At 42.2% G+C, this 18,619-nt stretch overlaps 1 long non-coding RNA gene across 1 annotated transcript in view; it reads right to left on the bottom strand.

Moving 5' to 3' along the window:
* Positions 1–18,619, bottom strand: part of LOC138274330 (uncharacterized) — a 76,106-nt gene that overhangs the window by 40,336 nt on the left and 17,151 nt on the right. The window contains exon 2 of the long non-coding RNA XR_011200372.1: positions 7,682–7,727. This is a non-coding gene — a long non-coding RNA (uncharacterized lncRNA). The remainder of the gene's footprint in view (positions 1–7,681; positions 7,728–18,619) is intronic.

Genomic DNA, 18,619 nt, shown 5'->3' with positions numbered 1-18,619 from the left:
ATACACATGATGAGAGGAATACACTCCATGAATTAGTCTGCTAACCAATGATGGAGCATGTTTGCCACCTCTTGATAGCTAGGGCCACTGCATGTGTGCAGATATGTGTGTATCACTCACTGGAGTCCCCGGGTCTGCACCTGTTTGCAGTGGTATGTCGGATGCAGTATCATCATGTCTGAGAGGCTTGACTTTCTTATTTAATATTACTGATAGTATTTGTATTTGGAAGTGTTGTACAGTGCACAAACATTGAGCACATTTCTCCCTTCCATGCCTTACAGGTGGACCTGCCCTCTACACTATCGGAGAGGTGGCTCGATTTGCAGACCCAGACATCTCCAGTAAGTGTTGATATTTCTGTTCTGTGTTGTGTTTGCTGATGTTGTGTGATTGACTCCAGTGTCTTGGACACATAGCAAGGTGTGATGCGCTGGTCAATGATCGGATATGTTTCTTGAGTAGAGTATCATTTTTTCCCCATCTTTGAGTTGGCCAATCATTAGCGTATTGTCATAATTTGGGATTGTAAGTCAGTCCTGTAGGCACGGCCATATGAATAGGGATGAATTTTGTGGATAAAACTTAAAATCTGAAAATGTAGCAGAGGACCATATTTGTGATTTAGTCAGCAAGTCAGACCCGTATTCTCACAGAATAGGGATGCCAAAGTCTTACCCACAGACGTCAGCTTCTCTATTCACTAATGAACATGTTTGATTGTATGATTGACTTCCTAGCAGCATGTAGCTCCACATGTTGTGCTATGAGTATGAGGCACTTGAGTACAATGGCCTAGATGTTCATGCAGCTCATGGGCAGATGTGTGCTTGCATCGATCTGCTTGTTGTAAGTCATGTGTTACTGGTAGGGATAGATGCTGACAATTGTCTGCATTTCCAAACATAAGTGTGGATGGGATTGTCCAAGGTTTGGCTGTATCCTAGTTGGACTTCCTCCTTGCCTGTGGTGGGCTGCCCAAACCCATGTACAGCTGTCCAAAGCTTCCTGGGTGTCTTTGTTGTTTGAAAGTATTTGTTGCCCAAACCCCCCCCCCCCCCCGGCACAGGCGTAGGCTTGTGAAAAGTGTACCTAAGACTGATGATCCAAGTTTAGTACACAGACATGTAAATCTGTAAGTGACTTGTCCAAACCTAGGATACCCACTCATGATTATCAACTGCATTCTATCCTGACAATTCCATTTTCAACTCATAGATCTTGTGGCCCTTGATTGTCATCAAGAACATAGTCATTAGTTGGCCTGTCAGTGGTGGACTTGCAGCATTTTTTTTACCTGACAAATGGCTGAAAAAGGATGCATAAGTCATTCAAGTTGTGACCCATCTTCTAGAGTGTTGCTGTGCTGTTTGATAGGACATGTGTAGACCGCATTGGCATGTACTTCCTCAGGGACAATCAGTGATCTGTATGACGATATGGCCTGTTTCTGGTATATTAGATGTATGGTCTGATTTATTTCTGGACACAATGAAGTGCCTAATGTTTGGTTTTCTATTTGTTTTAACAGCTGCCAATATGAATCCCATCCATATTCGGGAGTTTCAGCGCAGGGCGATGCGTTACTGCCACATCCTGGATGTTGAGTCGGGGTTCCGCAACATGGCAAGGCTTTATCGCCATGAAAGAGCCTCCGGAGTGTGGAGGGCATTTGCCCAAGGGGCCCCTTCCGTGTCCACCACAGCCACAACCACCAGCACCACCACTACCACCCAGGTGGCACCAACCGTAGCAGGCACCTTTGCTTTGCTGGACCGTCAACCTCCACTGCTCCAGGACCTGTCACAGCACTAACTGCACCTCCTCCTAAAGACATGGCACCAACAAGGGCACATACTTTCTCAATTGGCACCCAGACCACCCCTGTTGCAGTCATAGACCCAGCAGCTTTTCAACAGATGCAACGGAACTTGAACCATATGTTGTGGAAAATGACCAGGCTGCAGCAGGAGGTGGCACAACTAAATCGGAGGGTGCGTGCCATAAAAAAAGACCCTGCGAAGGGCAAACTTGTAGACAATATACCCTCAGCCATGATTCCCTCCCTCCTCTTTCCTGGTTCTTTTAATTAGTGGGTTTAGGGGGCTTAGTGTTAGGTTAGTATAGGCTGTTAGTTTAGTTAGTAGTAGTGGGTGAGGGTATAATACTTTTAATATCTGTCTTTTTATTATGTGTGTTGATGATGTTGGGGTATTGGTGTTTTTAAAAAAAATATATATAAAACAAATACAAAAAAAATATATATTTGTTTAGTATAAGATAGTATGTGTTTAGGTTAGTATATGTTGTCCTCCATGTGTCCCGTCCCGGGGGTGGGGGTTTGATGTTTAGATCGTTTCGTTAAATGTGATAAGTAAGTTTAGCTTCGGTTAGTTAGGGCCAGTTGTGGGTAATGTGTAGTTAGGATAGGTTAGGTGAGGTGATTCCCCTGGTTTTAGCTTCTGCTTTTACTGTTTAATAAATATTTAGGTAACCCTTTACAGTATGTGTCACATGTTTGGAGATGTTTGGAGATTTTGGCATGAGTGAACAGTGTCTCTTTTGTATTAACTTTTGTGTCCCATGCTGCAACTAAATCCCAAATAAGCTGTTACATTGGCAGCTACACCAAAGCTACTTTGCTAAGATTCCGCCATACATTGCACCTACCACTCACGGTTACTATGGATCCCAAAGTGTGGTTAATTTTTGATGTATGTTTTCAATGTCACATACTTTGCTACCAAAATTGGTATTGAGGACACTGTGTTAAGTCTGCCTGCAGCCTGATGTCCATGCAAATCCTTATAAGGTGAGTGGTAGTATGCTCTCATGTATTATGGTATACATAACTCACACCTATCATTTGTTACAATGTTTAGCCCAGTGACATCTTTGTATGTAAACTCATACACATCCATTCATGCAGTATGGTGTATGTTAGGTAAAATTTGAGTCAAATGTCACATACATAAGTTTTTGCTTGAAGAAACATTTGAAGGCAATATTTTTTGGATTAGACATCCCTTGAGGAAGCGTTATTCTGTCCAACACAGCATTATGGTGTATAGTTTCTATTTTCCTCTGAAATAATACAATACAGACCACTGTGCATAGTTATCAGCCAAAATTCTTTCAGGTCAGGTGTATTGACAATCTATAATCATTGACCTGAGGTAAACATCACTGATCTACCTCACGGTTGATGTGTCACATTACACAGAGACAAAGTTGTTGCGTAAGTGTCATTTATTTTAAAGTGCTGTAGTGCTATATGTACATTGTCCATGATTGTGAGTCCATCAGTGTGACACTTTCCATTGTTATCCTGCACAAGAGCAAAAGGACATGTCATTGGACATGCTGGGGTGAAGTGTCAGACAGTGCTGTGGGGCAAGATTTGCCAATGAGTTAGTGAAAGACAATCAGAGGGCAGGGGACAAGATAAACAGTGGGCTGAAGAACAGTGCTTGAGTACAGTCGTTGCAAGACTGGCATGTTAAAAAGCACAAGACCTTGGCAATAAGTGGCCATGTGGCAGGGACTAGTGCTACCGGGTACTCTTACGGGTGAAGGTGATCTGTTCCACGTCTTCATCTTCTGATGTGTGTGTTGTCTCCTCTGCCCTTGGTGGTGGTGGTTGTGAAGGGACAACACACACCTCAGTGTTTAAAGACGTGGAGTCAGACATCCAGGTAGCTGTCAACTGTGGGGCTATTAAGGGCAGTACTGCAGCAAGGAGGAGCTGCTGGTTCTTAAGAATAGCAGCCACATCACTGTGGTAGGCAGCCAGGTCGGCCCTGAGGGGTTCAATATTGCTTTCGTGCACGCGTTGACAGGATTTTTGTTGTAGGTGTTGGGTCAACTCTCTAACAGCTGTGTTGATTTCCATCAACCTTTTTTCAAGTTCATGCAAGATTGTTGTTCGCCCTTGCATGGCTGCTGTCTGTTCTTCAGTTGACATCATGCACGAACGTACCACCTCTAGGCTGGCTGCCATACTTTCCATCCACACCCGCGCCTCCTTGGTCAGCTCCCGCTGTACTCCAACTACAGTTCTCTCAAAGCTGGTCCCAGTGTTGTCAGAGTCCTCAGCTGGGTTGGAGCTGGCAGGTCGTACAAATGAGGTGGTGGGTGGGTCCTCTGTGATGGCTGCTAGTTCTGTGCTCCTCCTTGTGACTGAAGGTGGGGTCTGGAGGGTTCCAAGGACATCTTGGAGGGTCTGCTGGCTGATGTTTGTCAGCTCGACATCCATGTCATCAGGGTAGTCCTGGACAGGCATATCCGCAGGAGAGCCATTGTCCTCTGCAATGAGATATGGTACAATTAGTGTGTCTGTGTTGTGGGATTTGTAATGTGACGTGCCTGCCTTCCTATTATTTTCACATTGTGATCTTGGTTCCTGTTCATTGTTCCTGTCTTTCATATTAGCATTCTTCCAGGCCTATGCCCCACCTGCATGTCACATGTAGTGCGGTCAGTTTGTGGACTTGTCAGCATCACATCCTCTAGGTGTGGGTTCTGGCCAAATTATGAAGTGCCACCTTCCATTCTCATGGTGAGGCCTTTCACTGGCTGTGGGTGTTCTGATTGCACTAGCGCCACACTTAACATTCTGGAACTGCCCCAGTCTCTGATATTTCACATCCTCCTATATGTTGCTGAGATCTAGCATATACTATGTATAGCATTGGTATGGCACGATACAGATGTCAGCATTAGTAATATGTACTGCTGATGTTGGGAAATGGGTGCTACATTGGATTGCACTGATGGTCCATTTCCTCCTCTGACTGTGCGGGTCCATTTTTGTAACCAGTTGCATATGTCCTCCCCCTCAATGCTGTTGTCTGAGCAGTAGGACATTTGGGATGTGGCATGGTGTCATTGGAGCTATTGTGCCCCAGGCATAGGGTGGACCCTGACATATGCAGCATGGGTAAGACATTAGTGCTGTATACCTCCTAATGTTTATGACAATGGCTGGTGTTTGTAGCAACTATGGACAATCACATTTGACAGGACTGGAACATTTGTATTGATTTCAGGGGATTGTTAACGTTGTCATCCTGAATCCTCTAATTTGGGTGTGTTGGATCCATGGGGACACTGCCATTAGCTACTTGACCTGCACACACAGCTGAGGCGGAAATGGCAACTGTTGTCAATGTTAAATTCCACTTGCAGATATGGCTAAAGGTTGTTAATTGGGCCCTAGTTCATGTAGGGAGAATACTGGCTGATGTGTGACAGCATGCCAGTTTTACATTGTACCCTACCCTCCTGGCCTGGCTTTATCTTTCCAACATCCTTGGCATGGCAGCATACCCCCATGCAAAGGTTGTTGGTGTAGTGTAGTACTGTGCCCCAGGTTTCATCTAAACGGGCCATGCCCCCGTACTGTTCTCCTTTAACCATGCCACTCCCTGAATATCATGACTTCCATGCATTGTGTAGTGGGTGTGTGCCCCCCCGGTTGCAGTTAACAATTAAGCATTTTAGTTCCCCATGCGACTTACCCTGCATCTGTGTTGTCTCCTGGTGGTCTGCGCTGTCCTGTCCTTGAATCCCTGTGATGATCTGCTCAGGGATGACGACTGCCACCATCTCCTCCATGTGGCCCAGGGCCTCCTGCGGTGCTGGACTCCCACCTCCAGTCTGCAGTGCTGCCTTCCTGTTCCTGGCCATCTTTTCCTTGGTCCTGAGCTTGCAGTCATGCCAGCGTTTCTTGCACTCGATGACTGTTCTCTGTACTTCTGTTGATCTTGTCAACAATTTGTTGCCATATTGCATCTCTCCTACTAATTGGCAACTTTGAGGTGACACACAGTTGGTGCTGGTGTTCCGGCACCTCTTTCACTGGAATTTCCTGCTCCTCTGCACTGAAGCACCACTTTATTTTCTTCTTCTCCCTGTCCTGGGTCTTGTGTGGGTCCTCCTGGCTGGTTCCTGGTCTGTTGTCATCTTCCTGGGGTTTGTGCAAGCATCTGGGATCTATTTTGGCTCTGCTTAGCACATTTTGCTGTGTTTGCGCTGCTTTTTGATGCTAATGCGTCAAAAAACGACACGTTTCTGGTTTGCAACGTCATAAACCGTCTCACAGTCATTTTCGCTGCGTTAACGCCGCTTTTCTTTACAACGTGACGCATTGGTTTGAGTAAAAGAAAATGACTCACACCTGTGGTTTGCGCCACTGTGCGTCAAAGTATAAATTTGACGCCCGCACGGCGCAAAGAAATGGCGTGAGCTGGTGGTAAAAATGTTAGCGCAAAACTGCATTGGCGCAGTTTTGCATCAAAAAGTATAAATATGGCCCAAAGTAGTTTGTTCAGTGGGTCGAACCTACTCCCTGTATTCAGCCAACACTCCATTGCAGTTGACCTGAACTTGTGACTTTGCCCCAGTCCAGCGAGACCACAGTTTGTCTGTGTTTTAAATTAGTATTTCTACTTACATCTTTGCAATTGCACATCTCCAGTTCTACTAACTGGATTTTTTATTTTTAATCTAAATTAATTTCTTCAGCTTTACTCTATTTTTCTAAATTGGTGTGGGATTTTTGTTTTGTTGTGTTTCTACTTTATTACTGTTTGTGTGCTCTATAAATACGGTGCACATTGCATCTAAGTTAAACATGACTGTGTTTGTGCCAAGATACCAGAGGGTTAAGAACAGGTTAATTTGGGGTTTGCTTGTGTTCCACCCTGCAAATAATTTTGGTTGCTACTTTAATAGTATTTCACTCCCCTAACCCAGTGACCCAATTTCCTACAGGCATTCCCAGTGAATGTAGAAGGAAAGTAAAGCACTCATAATCATCTCACATGTCAACATGCAAAGTTTTTCAAAAACTATTTGAAATGTACACATTCTCATGGATTTTTCCACTGTCAATTATTTTTTGGATAATCTGGATCTTTATGAGTCAACAATTGGATAATCTAATTCTGTCATAAACTGTACTGCTTAATCAAGAAAACCTAAGTTATCCAAGAAAAGGGGTTTCCAACCATTAACGTAATGGTATTTATGACAGCAGTGATAATTAAAAATGATCTTTTAAGCTACCTTTGTTACGCGGTGAGCTTTGGAATACAAGTGGCTGTGCCACCATGTATGAGAGCTTAAGTTCAATGAATAAGTATTCCTTTGCAGCAACACATACAGTTCAAGCACATGCTTAACAAGCTGAAGATCATTATCTTTTTCCTCAACGGTAGGGGGGATTCTGGTCTCCACGCCAGAGGTACAGAAAGGGATCATTGGCTGGAAAACCTCAGCCTCCATGTCCACCTGGTTGTCAGAGATTACAGGGGATCTTTCTCTTGATCCTACAGGTGGGATCCCTTCAATTCACTGCTCTGCCGAACAATCACACTTATAGGCCTTCCTGCCTTCCCTGTGTCCGGCTGTCCTAAGAGAGCTCCATATAGTGCCAAGCAATGCTTGTCTATTCCCTGGCCTAGTCACATCATTCCACAGCCATTCTGAAATTGTTTTTTATCATTTTTATGTGTTGCAAGAGACTGCTATTGGCTGCACTGGGAATTGGTTATTTAAGGAAGCACACTCAAATCAGCCTTCCTTTCACTGCATTGCAATTTTTAAACTGGTTCACTGCTTTTGGTTTTTGTGTTCCAGCTGTCGGGTTCAGTTATTGAGAACTTTAATCCTTTTGTACCTTTTCTTGGGTGTCCAAGGAGATGCCAGACTGCTCCTTCTTGCCACTATACAAAAAAGAACACAACATTGCAGGTAGAGTGATGTGCTGCTTTTGACCTCTTTAGAGTACATAATAATTATTTTTAAAATGTTCTGAATCCCCACAGTGTAAAGCTAACTTGACCAACTAGGGAAGACAGAAGTTACAATATTTATGTTAGCTGTCATTAAGCTACCACATAGCCTAAACAGATGGTGCATTAGAACTAAAACAAATTTCATGACAGCAAATTTGGATTACATTTTATAGCCTGATATGAATGACGGTGTGCTCCTAATCAAAATTGTTTTCAGAATATGTGTATATCAACCAACCAAATAACAATGTAGTAAAATCTCTAGAGCCTATACTTTCCACAGTAAGTACTAGCAAAAGATAAATGTTTATTGAGACAAATACAATGAAAACAGTGAAACACATATTATATATAATGGAAACCAAGAATTAGAGTTGCACATATTCTTAAATCCCGGTAGGAACAAGGGAAATTTATTTTTTAAAGAAAGTGTAATAAATAATCATTTAAGGTAAGAATTATGAAGATACATATGAAAGAGTCAACATTGGAGTGTTATTAAAAATGACATTGAAAGGGAAGGCATGTGCCAAAAAATTTCAAGACTATTAATTTGGTGCAAGTTTGTTAAACCTGTCAGCCTTAGGGTGGTCTTTCCTCAAATGTTTTGCTGCCCTTCAGACTCTGAGCACTTCACCACTGCTGATCTGTGCTAAAGTGCATATGCTTCTTCCCTAAACATATTTTCATTAGTGTATACACAAATGGCATGTTTAATTTATCTTTAAGTCCATTGTAAAGTGGTACACCATATATCCAGGGCCTGTAAATTAAATGCTACTAGTGGACCTGCAGCAATGATTGTGCTACCCGCACAACTAGCCTTTCAAACATATCTCAGGCCTGCCATTGTGGGACCTAGGTGTGCAGTTTCCTGACATTTTGACTTGACATTTATAACTACTTGCCAAGGTCTAAGGCTCCTGTGCTTGGGACAACAAGGGCTCTGGTGGTCCCCCAATGCTACAGGGCTCATGAAATTTCCCTGGCAGGACATTTGGGCAAAGACAAGACCATTGCAAAGCTTGTGCCCCACTTCTATCGGTCCCGGATCAAGACTTCCTCAGATGTATTCTGTAGGACTTGTGTCACCTGCCGGGCCAGTGGGAGAAAAGGGCATAGGCTGAAAGCGCTCCTTAATCCCTTTCCTGTTGTTGTTGTTGGCACACACTTTGAGCAGGTGGGCATCAACATTGTTAGTTCTATGGATCTCTAAAGTGCACCAGGCAACATGTTTATCCTGATTCTGGTGGATTGTGGACCACAACTGCACCTACAGTGGCAAAGGCCCTGATGGGGAGTTTTACTTGAGTGGGGTTCACCAAGGAAGCTGTGTCTGACAAGGACACAAATTTCATGTCTGCATGCAATGTGGAAGGACTGTCAGGTAACCTACAAGTTCTCCATTCCTTACTATCCACAAACAAATGGCCTTGTTAAAAGATTTAATAGGACCCTGAAGGGCATGATCAGAGGCCTACCTGAGGTCTCAAGTGAAAAGTGGGATATGCTCTTTCCATGCCTGCTGTTTGCCTACAAGGAAGTGCCACAGAAGAGAGTGGGCCTCAACCCCTTTGAGTTTCTGTATGGGCACCCTGTCAAAGGACCTCTGAGTTTGGTCAAGGAAAGATGGGAGCAAGTTCCCAGGACAATTCCTAAGATGTACTGAGCTAGATGACATCCTTCAGGAACCAAATGGCTAAGTTGTGGAAGCAAGAGTTATACAACTTAAAAGCTAGCCAGACTGTGATAAAAGGGTGGCATGACGCAAAATTCTATGACTGTGGAGTTATAGCCCGGACAGAAAGTGTGGGTTATGGAACCTGTGGAATCTAGGGCCCTCCAGGACAATTTGACTGGCCCTGTGAGGGGATTGAAGGAAGGGTAAGGCTAACTACCTGGAGACCACTGGGCACTCCACATCAATCGCCTCAAACCCCACTTTGATAGGTCTAAGCTCGCCATGCTGTTGGTGACAGATGGGGAAGAGGAAGAGGATAGTGACCCTCTCCCTGACCTCTGAGACTTCAAGGAGAACAATGGGTCTGTGGAGGGAGTTACCCTTTGCACCAGTCTAACTACTGAACAACATAGAGATTGCCACCATGTGTTGTTATAGTATTCATCTCTATTCCCCCTTTCTCCTGGGATTACCCACCTGTGTATCCATGATGTGGACAGAGGGGACAACCTTCCTGTTAAGAATAAGTCTTACAGTTTATCAGATAAGGCGAGGTCCTGCATTAAGGGTGTAGTCTCTAAAATGCTGGAGTTGGGGGTGATAGAATCCTCCAATAGCCCCTTTTCCAGTCCTGTGGTTCAGGTACCAAAAGCTGCTCCACTGGGCCCCACACCTGAACTGAGGTTCCATGTAGATTACAGAGGGATAAACTCAGTGACAAAGACAGATGCTCATCCCATTCCCTGGGCTGATGAGTTGATTGACTTGTTAGGGGCTTCCCAGCACCTAAGTACCTTTGATCTTACATCAGGGTGCGGCAGATGGTCTTGCTTGCCAAGGAGAGGTCAGCCTACTCCACTCCGGAAGGCCACTACCAATTTCATGTGATGCCCCTTAGACTCAAGAATTCCCCTGCTGCCTTCCAGAGGTTAGCGAATAAGGTCCATGCTGGTTTGGAGGCCTTCTCATCTGCCTACCTGGATGATATAGACACCTTCAGTAGCAGCTGGAAGGACCATCTTTTTCACCTACAGAAGGTGATTCAGGCTCTGCAGCAGGCAATCCTGACTCTCAAGGGAAGGGGTCTGTGGTGTACATGGGACACCTGGTGGGCAGGGGTAAGGTACAGCCCCTTCAGGACAAGATAGAGAATATCACAGCCTGGGAGCCCCCCAAAACCCATACTGAATTTAGAGCATTCTAGGGCCTCACTGGGTACTACATGAGGGTTGACAAAGGCTATAGCACCATTATGCCCCCCCTCGACTGAGCTGACTTCTGAGATGCAGCCCAAAAATGTGATTTGGACAGAGTCATGCAAAAAGCATTTGACTCGCTGAAACAGGCGATGTGAACAGCTCTTGTGCTGAGAGCCCTTGACTTCTCCAAGGTGTTTACCATTCTAACAAATGCCTCAGAACCTGACCCAGAGCCTGTAAATTAAATGATACTAGTGGGCCTGCACCACTGATTGTGCCACACACACAACTAGCCTTTCGGATCTATCTCAGGCCTGCCATTGTGGGGTCTTGGTGTGCAGTTTACTGCAACTTTGACTTGGCATTTCAAACTACTTGCTAAGCCTTAAACTCCTCTTTTATGACACATAAGTCACTTTCAAGGTAGGCACTAGGTGGCCCTAAAGGAAGGGTGCTGTGTAAATAAAAGATAGGACATGTAGTTTTAAGTTTTGCATGTCCTGGTAGTGAAAAAACCCCAAAGTAATTTTTTACTACTGTGAGGCATACTCCTATCATAGGCCAGAATTGCGAATTCTGTAATACACTTTTAGGTTGTAATTTCTGGAAAGGAATAGCTGCATCATGTTTCATATCTTTGGAATGATAATGATAAATACTCTTTAATGGTAAAGTTGGATTTAACATTACTATTTGAGAAATTACACTTTTAGAAAGTGGGTGTTCCTCTGCTCTTACTGGTCTGTGTGCCTTGCAGCCTGGTTTGAATACATGTCTGGGTAGGTGACAGCTATACTTTGTGCATTCCTTCTGGATAGCTACAAATACAGGAATGCTGGGTGTGACAGGGAACTCATCTGCATTCATCTCTATTCTGATAGCCCTTCCTGGGTAGGAAGAGAGGGGGGAGCTGACACGTACATCTGAATAGGGAGTGCCTAGCACACACAAAGGGCTGATTATCCCTTACTGAAAGTCTAGAGCCAGGGCTGGGTAGAAAGGACCTTTGTGCACTTCAAACATCCCTTTCTGAAGTCACCCTCAATGGGCCTCTGGCCCTACCAAGACAGTACAGAACTGGAAATGTGAAGAACTCTGCCAGGATTAAGGACTGCTGTGCTGCAAGGATTGCCACTCTGCTGAACTGCTTCCCTGGAATTACTGCTTTCTGCTTTGATGAGCTGTCCTGCTGTCAGGTCATCTATCCCCTGCTGAGGACCTGGACTAGCCCCATCTCACCTAAACCCAGAGTGACTTTAAGGGATTTAAGGCTTGCCCCCTGTTCTTCTTCAGTCCCAGGGACATGAAAAACTGCCTGCAATCTGCAACCAGAACCGGTACTCCATCTGCTGTGAGTCCTGCTCTGCCAAGTGGTGCCTTTGGAAGTGAATATCTGTGCTGCAACCCACGAAATCCAATGCATCAATGACATTGCATGAATCGGAACTAGTGCATTTTCAATTGACACCGATACATCGCTGCTGCTCCAGCCACATACACTGCATCGCTAACTTTCTGACACGCATCGTACACAGACTCTGAGACATATTTGACTCTGCATGGCTCAATGACGACATATCGCCTTAATACCCATCCCTCCTTGACTTTGATGTTTTCTCAAGGTTGCACAGCTTGCAACCGATGCATTGCCTCCATGATCAACATAAAGGCATCGCCTCCTCTGCTCTAAGCATCGAGTCCTCAACAGTGATGCTTATTCCACCCAAGGTACTTTTTCAGCAGGCCCTGCAGCCGGCCTGCTATCCTCAGGGTCTGCCTGAAAGTTGGATTTACCCCAGTCTAGTGTGACCTCAAGAAAACCCCTAAGCACTATTGGCCTCTAAGCACTACTTTTTGATTTATTCTTTAAATTCATATCTCAACTTCTACTCATACAATTATTGTCTATTTTTCTAAGCTTGTGAGGAGTCCTTTTGTGGTGTTTTTAGTGTGTTACTCTGTGTGCATGTTGCACGCACACTTCACAAATTGCCTCTTTAGATAAGCCTGATTGCTCTGTGCCAAGCTACCAGAAAGTGAGCACAGGTTACCTTTATGTTTGTATCAAGCTTACACTGACTAGAGTGGTGGTTCCTGCTTATCCAGCGTTCATACTCTGAAAACCAGAAACCCCAGCTTTAACAAATGTGTTTCACCATGTTCACAATGTAGGAATTAAAAGATATTTTTAGACAGAATCTGAGCATATACAAGTGATTTCATCCACTTGAAAGGAGTTGTTGAGATATTTCTTCTTGGTAACCAAGTCAGCAACAGTCCGTCTCAGTACACTAATTACCTCTTGATACTTTCAAGTTCTATAAGCTTTCTCTTTTTCAGGTCCTTCTTCAATCCTCAGTTCTCTTGACCTTACCACAATCCAACTTTATACCCTACCCTGCAGAAAAAAAAAATATTTTAAAAACTGCAAATAGATTAATCAGTGTTATTCCATGGTGTCTCCCTCATGCTCTTGTTCCTCGTGTGGACATTGAATGCTAGAATCTGCCTTTGTCCAGAACTCTAGAGGACAAGGAGCATGATATATGATCAGAAGAAGATGGTCCTGCTGGTGATCGCGTATTTACTGGTATTCATAAATAAACTAACTCTGTCTGCACTGTAACTGGCAATAAGCTGACAAACGCATCCTGTTACACGTTATTCTGGAGGTGAGTGCTAATTCCACTGGTTCTTTTTCTCAGCCATTGTTGTTCATTCCTGGCATTTATTTAGGCAACCACCTATCTGCCATTTTGCAGGAGCCATGGTATCTTACAAGCATCCTTTTTGAAGTACAGCTCTGGGCTGTTACCAATGACCTTTTCCTCACACATGTGTGCGAATCAGTGCACATGCCTGGTTGACTTATCAGTCCCTGTCTCTCTCCCACTGTGAGGGTCAGCCATCACATTTGTGGCATAGATCAGGAATCTCTTCTACATTTTAGTATGAGGGAACTATTGCTGGGTACAGCATCCACCTACAATTTGAATGTAAGTTATTTTTACAATAATTTGGATGTTTTATGAAAATACATTTCTTACGGATAACATCCATTTTATTTATTGGTTTCATCATTATACAAGCCATCCTTCCTCTACCACCTTTTTTGCAATTACCTGGTGACACACTGATAGCCTGGAAAGAATGGTATAGATTGTTTAACAAATTTTTAGGCGCTATTGATGGTTTTAAATTAAAACCAGACTAAAATTGTTGTCTCTTGGGACATCTGGTGGAGACCTTCCACGTGGGTAGCAGAAGAAGAAAATAGTGAATATAAGGTAGTTGTGAAGAAAATAGATAAACATTTTTGTAAAATTCCAAATTTAATTGTCAAGAGGTATACATTTTTTCCAAGTGAACAATCTGCAATGCAGGCAGTGGATGCATATGTTGCCACATTAGGAGATTTAGCTATTGAGTGTGAATTTATTACTTTCACTGATCAGCTAATCAGAGATCAAATGCTACTAGATGCCTTAATGAAGAATTTCAAAAAAGGTCACAGACATCCAATACTTGAAGAATCTTTGGATGTTGCTAATAACATCCAGGATTAATAAAAAATAGTTAAAGAACTCAACAAAGATGCTGATGAGACTGTTCCTGTGGTTAAAAAAACATAAAACTGGTCCCAACAAGTTATTTGATAAAAAGAACCTAGCTGATATTTGTGCAAATTAATGTTATTTTTCTAAATTTCAGATTACTTTGTTTTAACAGTTTTCATCTTTAGGCAAAGAATGCATCATGTGGCATATATGGACAGTTTTTGAGAATCGTTTGTACTTATCCTAAGAGGAACAATGTGAATATTGTGAACGATAAGGAACATGAATTACCAAATAGCGTAACATGCTTTTATGTTTTGTAGCATATGAAAAGGACTTTGCAAAGTGTAAAGATCCTATTGAAAATGTTTTATTGGTGATGTGATTGATCCACTGTTGACTGATTCAGGTTTCAAAATAATCATTGTCTCAAAAGACTTTCACAAGCAGGGACTTTATGACTAAATTAGACTTTTCCCGATATAAATCTTCAAGGGTACAATCATGAAAAAAGTAATCTGAAAGGTTTTTAACACTGTTCTAAAATGTAAAGGGTGGGAGGTACAAGGCAAGGTGTATGTGTCTCATCATGTTCCTGACACTGTTGGTTGGCATCACCATGGTTGTCTGGGTAGCGTTTTAAGGCCAGGTTGTGTGAAGCACATTTTAGTTTTAGATGAAGATGTTATAATTACAAGTAAGAAGGACATAGAGATGGTGTTTTCAGAACATAATGAAATATTTGAATATAAGCCAGGTATAATAGTTGGCTTTGAGTGCATCATCAAGCTCAAGGGATTAAGTATACATGTGAAGCAAAAATTGAGATGTATTGCGTAAAGTATCAAGGACAATCTAAATAACATCTTTCTAAGTTCTATAATGATGATGTGATTTGACCAGTCATATCTCCATGGTCGTAGTGGACAAGAAAAATAATGAATTAAGGATGTGAATCTGCCTTAAAGGTTGAACAAGACTATATGGATGGATGGACACCTCTTGCCCCAGATTAAATGAATGATTATCACATTGGCTGGTGCTAAATGTTTCTCAAAACGTGACATGAAGTCAGCTGACCCCAACAGGTTTTTGCCATCTTGAGAATTTCAATTTTGCAGAATGCCTTTCAGACTCACTTCATTGTTATTGTACTTCCGTAGGTTATTGGGGAGATTTCAAAGGGATTGGAGGAAATTGTGGTTTTCCAAGCTGACATTCTGGTTTAGGAAAAAGATTATGATGAGCATATTTCAAGATTAAGTGCTGTGTGTCTGCCCTTAAGGATAGAGGTTTGAGATTAAGAAAAGATAAGTATGAAATAGGAGGACCCAAAGAGCATTATTTTGGTAATGTTTTATCAGGTGATGGAGTTCCCCTATGTCCAGGGTTCCTTAAAGTGATTGAAAAAGTACCAACACTAATATATTATGAGCAACTTCAGGCTTTTCTTAGTATGTGTGAACTTTATTCTAAATTCATTTATAATTTATTTCCTAAAGCTGAGCCCCTTATTGCTCTTTTGAAGAAGAACTTAAAATTCATATGGGATCAACTACAAATGAAGCTTTTGGCACATCAAAAAATAACTCTTAAATGTTCCTTTACTCTCTCCACACATACCAGTGGATTCATCATCCATTGCTGTTGATGTCAGTGATGTGGACCTAGGGGCGGGTCTGTCTTAGAGGAAGGGCATATTTGAACATATTATTGCTTTTGTTTCACATATGGTCAAACCACAATAACCCCTTTATTAGGTGACACAGCGTGAAGTGCTGGCTTCTGCATGAGCAATTGACAGGTTTAAAAGATATTTGTGGACAACTAAATTTGTGTTCCACACTGACCACATACTTTTTGTAGTTCTAATTTTCATTCCTTGAAAGCAACATCCAGGTTGGTGAGATTAAGTGTTACACTTCTTCAGTGTCATTTTTAATGTTAAGTATGCTGCAGGACGCAAACACAAAAAGGCAGATTATCTATATTATCTATTTCATTTTCTATAGTCAGATGATGAACTAGAGGTGGTATTGGCTGATCATCAGGATGTGGATTGTTTGATGGCAAGTGTCACATGTCGTAAATCTAAATGTGCCAGTGAGGGTGAATGGAATAAAGATGGCTCAGGATATTTCTTTGAATACGGTATGGAATACATGAGTACAGGTTTGCTTGGAGAAAGGAATTTACCTGAAACTTTACAACCCTATAGTAAAGTGCAGTCAGAATTGTCAGTTGAAGCAGGGGTGCAGCCAAAAAGCTAATTTTGCCCTCAATTACCAGCTGGAAATCATATTGACCTATTTCAGGAATTAGTGGTTGAACAAGTTAACAACCTCAGAAAGGAATGGCACAATAAGGAAGGAAAAACTATTTTTGAGCTAAGGACTTGAAAGACCTCCTTGAGTAAAGGAACAACCATTCTCTCTTCATTAAACCCTCTGATAAAGGGGGCAACATTGTATTGAAAAGGAATATCATATAAAACTAAAAACTTGGTTTGATTATGGGCTGTTAGATTGGGAGGAGTACCAATACCTACAAATTTTGCATGCAACCATGGCAACCAGTTACCTTCTCCCGAAGATTCACAAGAACAGAGAGGTCCCCCCTGGTAGACCCATAGTAAATTCAATAGGGTCCTTGTTGGAGAATACATTGAGGTGCATAGATGTTTTTTCACAAGACTTTGTCTCAAATCTTCCATCATACTTAAAAGATTCGACTGACCTTTTGAAGAAATTGAATGGCATACCATGGAAAGATTAATACATTATGGTAACACTTGATGTTACATCATTGTATACCTCTATTGACCACTACCAGGGACTGTGGGCCTGTGAATACTTTTTAAATGACAGACCCGTAGAGTTATTTGAACACACACAAATGTTAATGGGTATGCTCAGATACTGCCTTACCCTTAATGTATTTCTCTTCGAAAGAAATATTACCTACAGAAGCAGAATACAGCAATGGGTACCACTTTCGCCCCAAACCTATGCAAACGTGTTCATGGGTTGGTGGGAGAAAGAGGTAGCCTGGATTGAAGAGAATGAGAAATATAGTCAGAACATTGCTATGTGGGCACAATTTATTGATGACCTTTCAATTCTTTGGGAGGGAGATGAGATGGATTTGTGTTCAGTTGATGAGAGGTTAAGCCAAAATGAGAATAATCTACAGTTTACTAGCTCATATAGTAGAACACGTTGTGAATTCCTGGTTGTTGAAATGTTAGTCCTCAAAATCCAACTAGTCTAGTGACCAAAATATATAGAAAACCAACTGCCACCAATGCACTATTACTTGCCAATAGTGGTCATCCAGATGCCTTGAAGTGGAGTATTCCATATGGTTAACTATTGAGAGCTAAGAGAGTTTGCTCCACTAATGATGAGTGCAATGGAGAGGTATTGGATATGATGAACAGATTTCTAGAGTGCGGATATCCCCTGAGTGTGCTTAAGGATGCAAAACAGAGTTGACATAAGATCAAGAGAACAGTTATTATACCCACTAGAGGGAGGCTCCAATGAGCATAGAGGCAAATTGAAGAGATTGTTTCTCAAGTATGACCCAGTAGAATCCGGTGTTAAGAAGATATTACATAGGAATTGGCATGTATTAAATAGAGATGAACATTTGAAAATAATATTGCAAGCAGGACCACAGATACATTTTAGAGAGTCCAGGTCTTTAGGAGATATTTTAATATCTACTATACTGGATACTGATAAGAGGGATGGAAACTTTAGGTATTCGTGGAGGCCGCTCATTTAAAGCATGCCAATATGGCTTACACTGTAAGAGTTATCAGACTTTTGAGGGGCGAAATATTAATTCAGGAGAATATTACCTGTAGTACGGATCATGTGGTCTATGCTTTGAAATGTGGTTGTAATAAATTATATGTAGGCAGCATCAGGATCCTCCAACATATGAGAGCAATTGTGAACGACGATAGAAGCTACCCCTTGGCAGTTCATTTTATAAAAGGTATCATACTTGATCCTTGAATACCTTTGGGTACTTTGGTATAAAATACATCAGGCCACATCCAATGTGAGGTAACAGGGAGAAAACGTTACGGAGGGTGGAATACAGGCTAATTTTATTGTTAGGAACTGAAGCCCTGTATGGGCATAACTTAGATGCTGAACTACATGTGCATTTGCAAGAACACACGCACATACACTGTAGCACTTTATTGCTCTATTTTCACTGTTCAAACCATTCCACTGTATGAATTATTAAAAAAGCTTTTTATTGACACTGTGTTTTTGGGCTTAGTTATTTGAGACCAAATATTGCACTTGAGTATGTCCGACTATTGACATTATATTGTTACTTTTGTACCACTCTGGCATTGATGTA

The sequence above is a fragment of the Pleurodeles waltl genome, chromosome 2_2 (assembly GCF_031143425.1).
Source record: "Pleurodeles waltl isolate 20211129_DDA chromosome 2_2, aPleWal1.hap1.20221129, whole genome shotgun sequence".
NCBI lineage: Eukaryota > Metazoa > Chordata > Amphibia > Caudata > Salamandridae > Pleurodeles > Pleurodeles waltl.
Note: the sequence above shows the minus strand (reverse complement) of the source record. Positions and strands in the feature narration are given on the sequence as shown.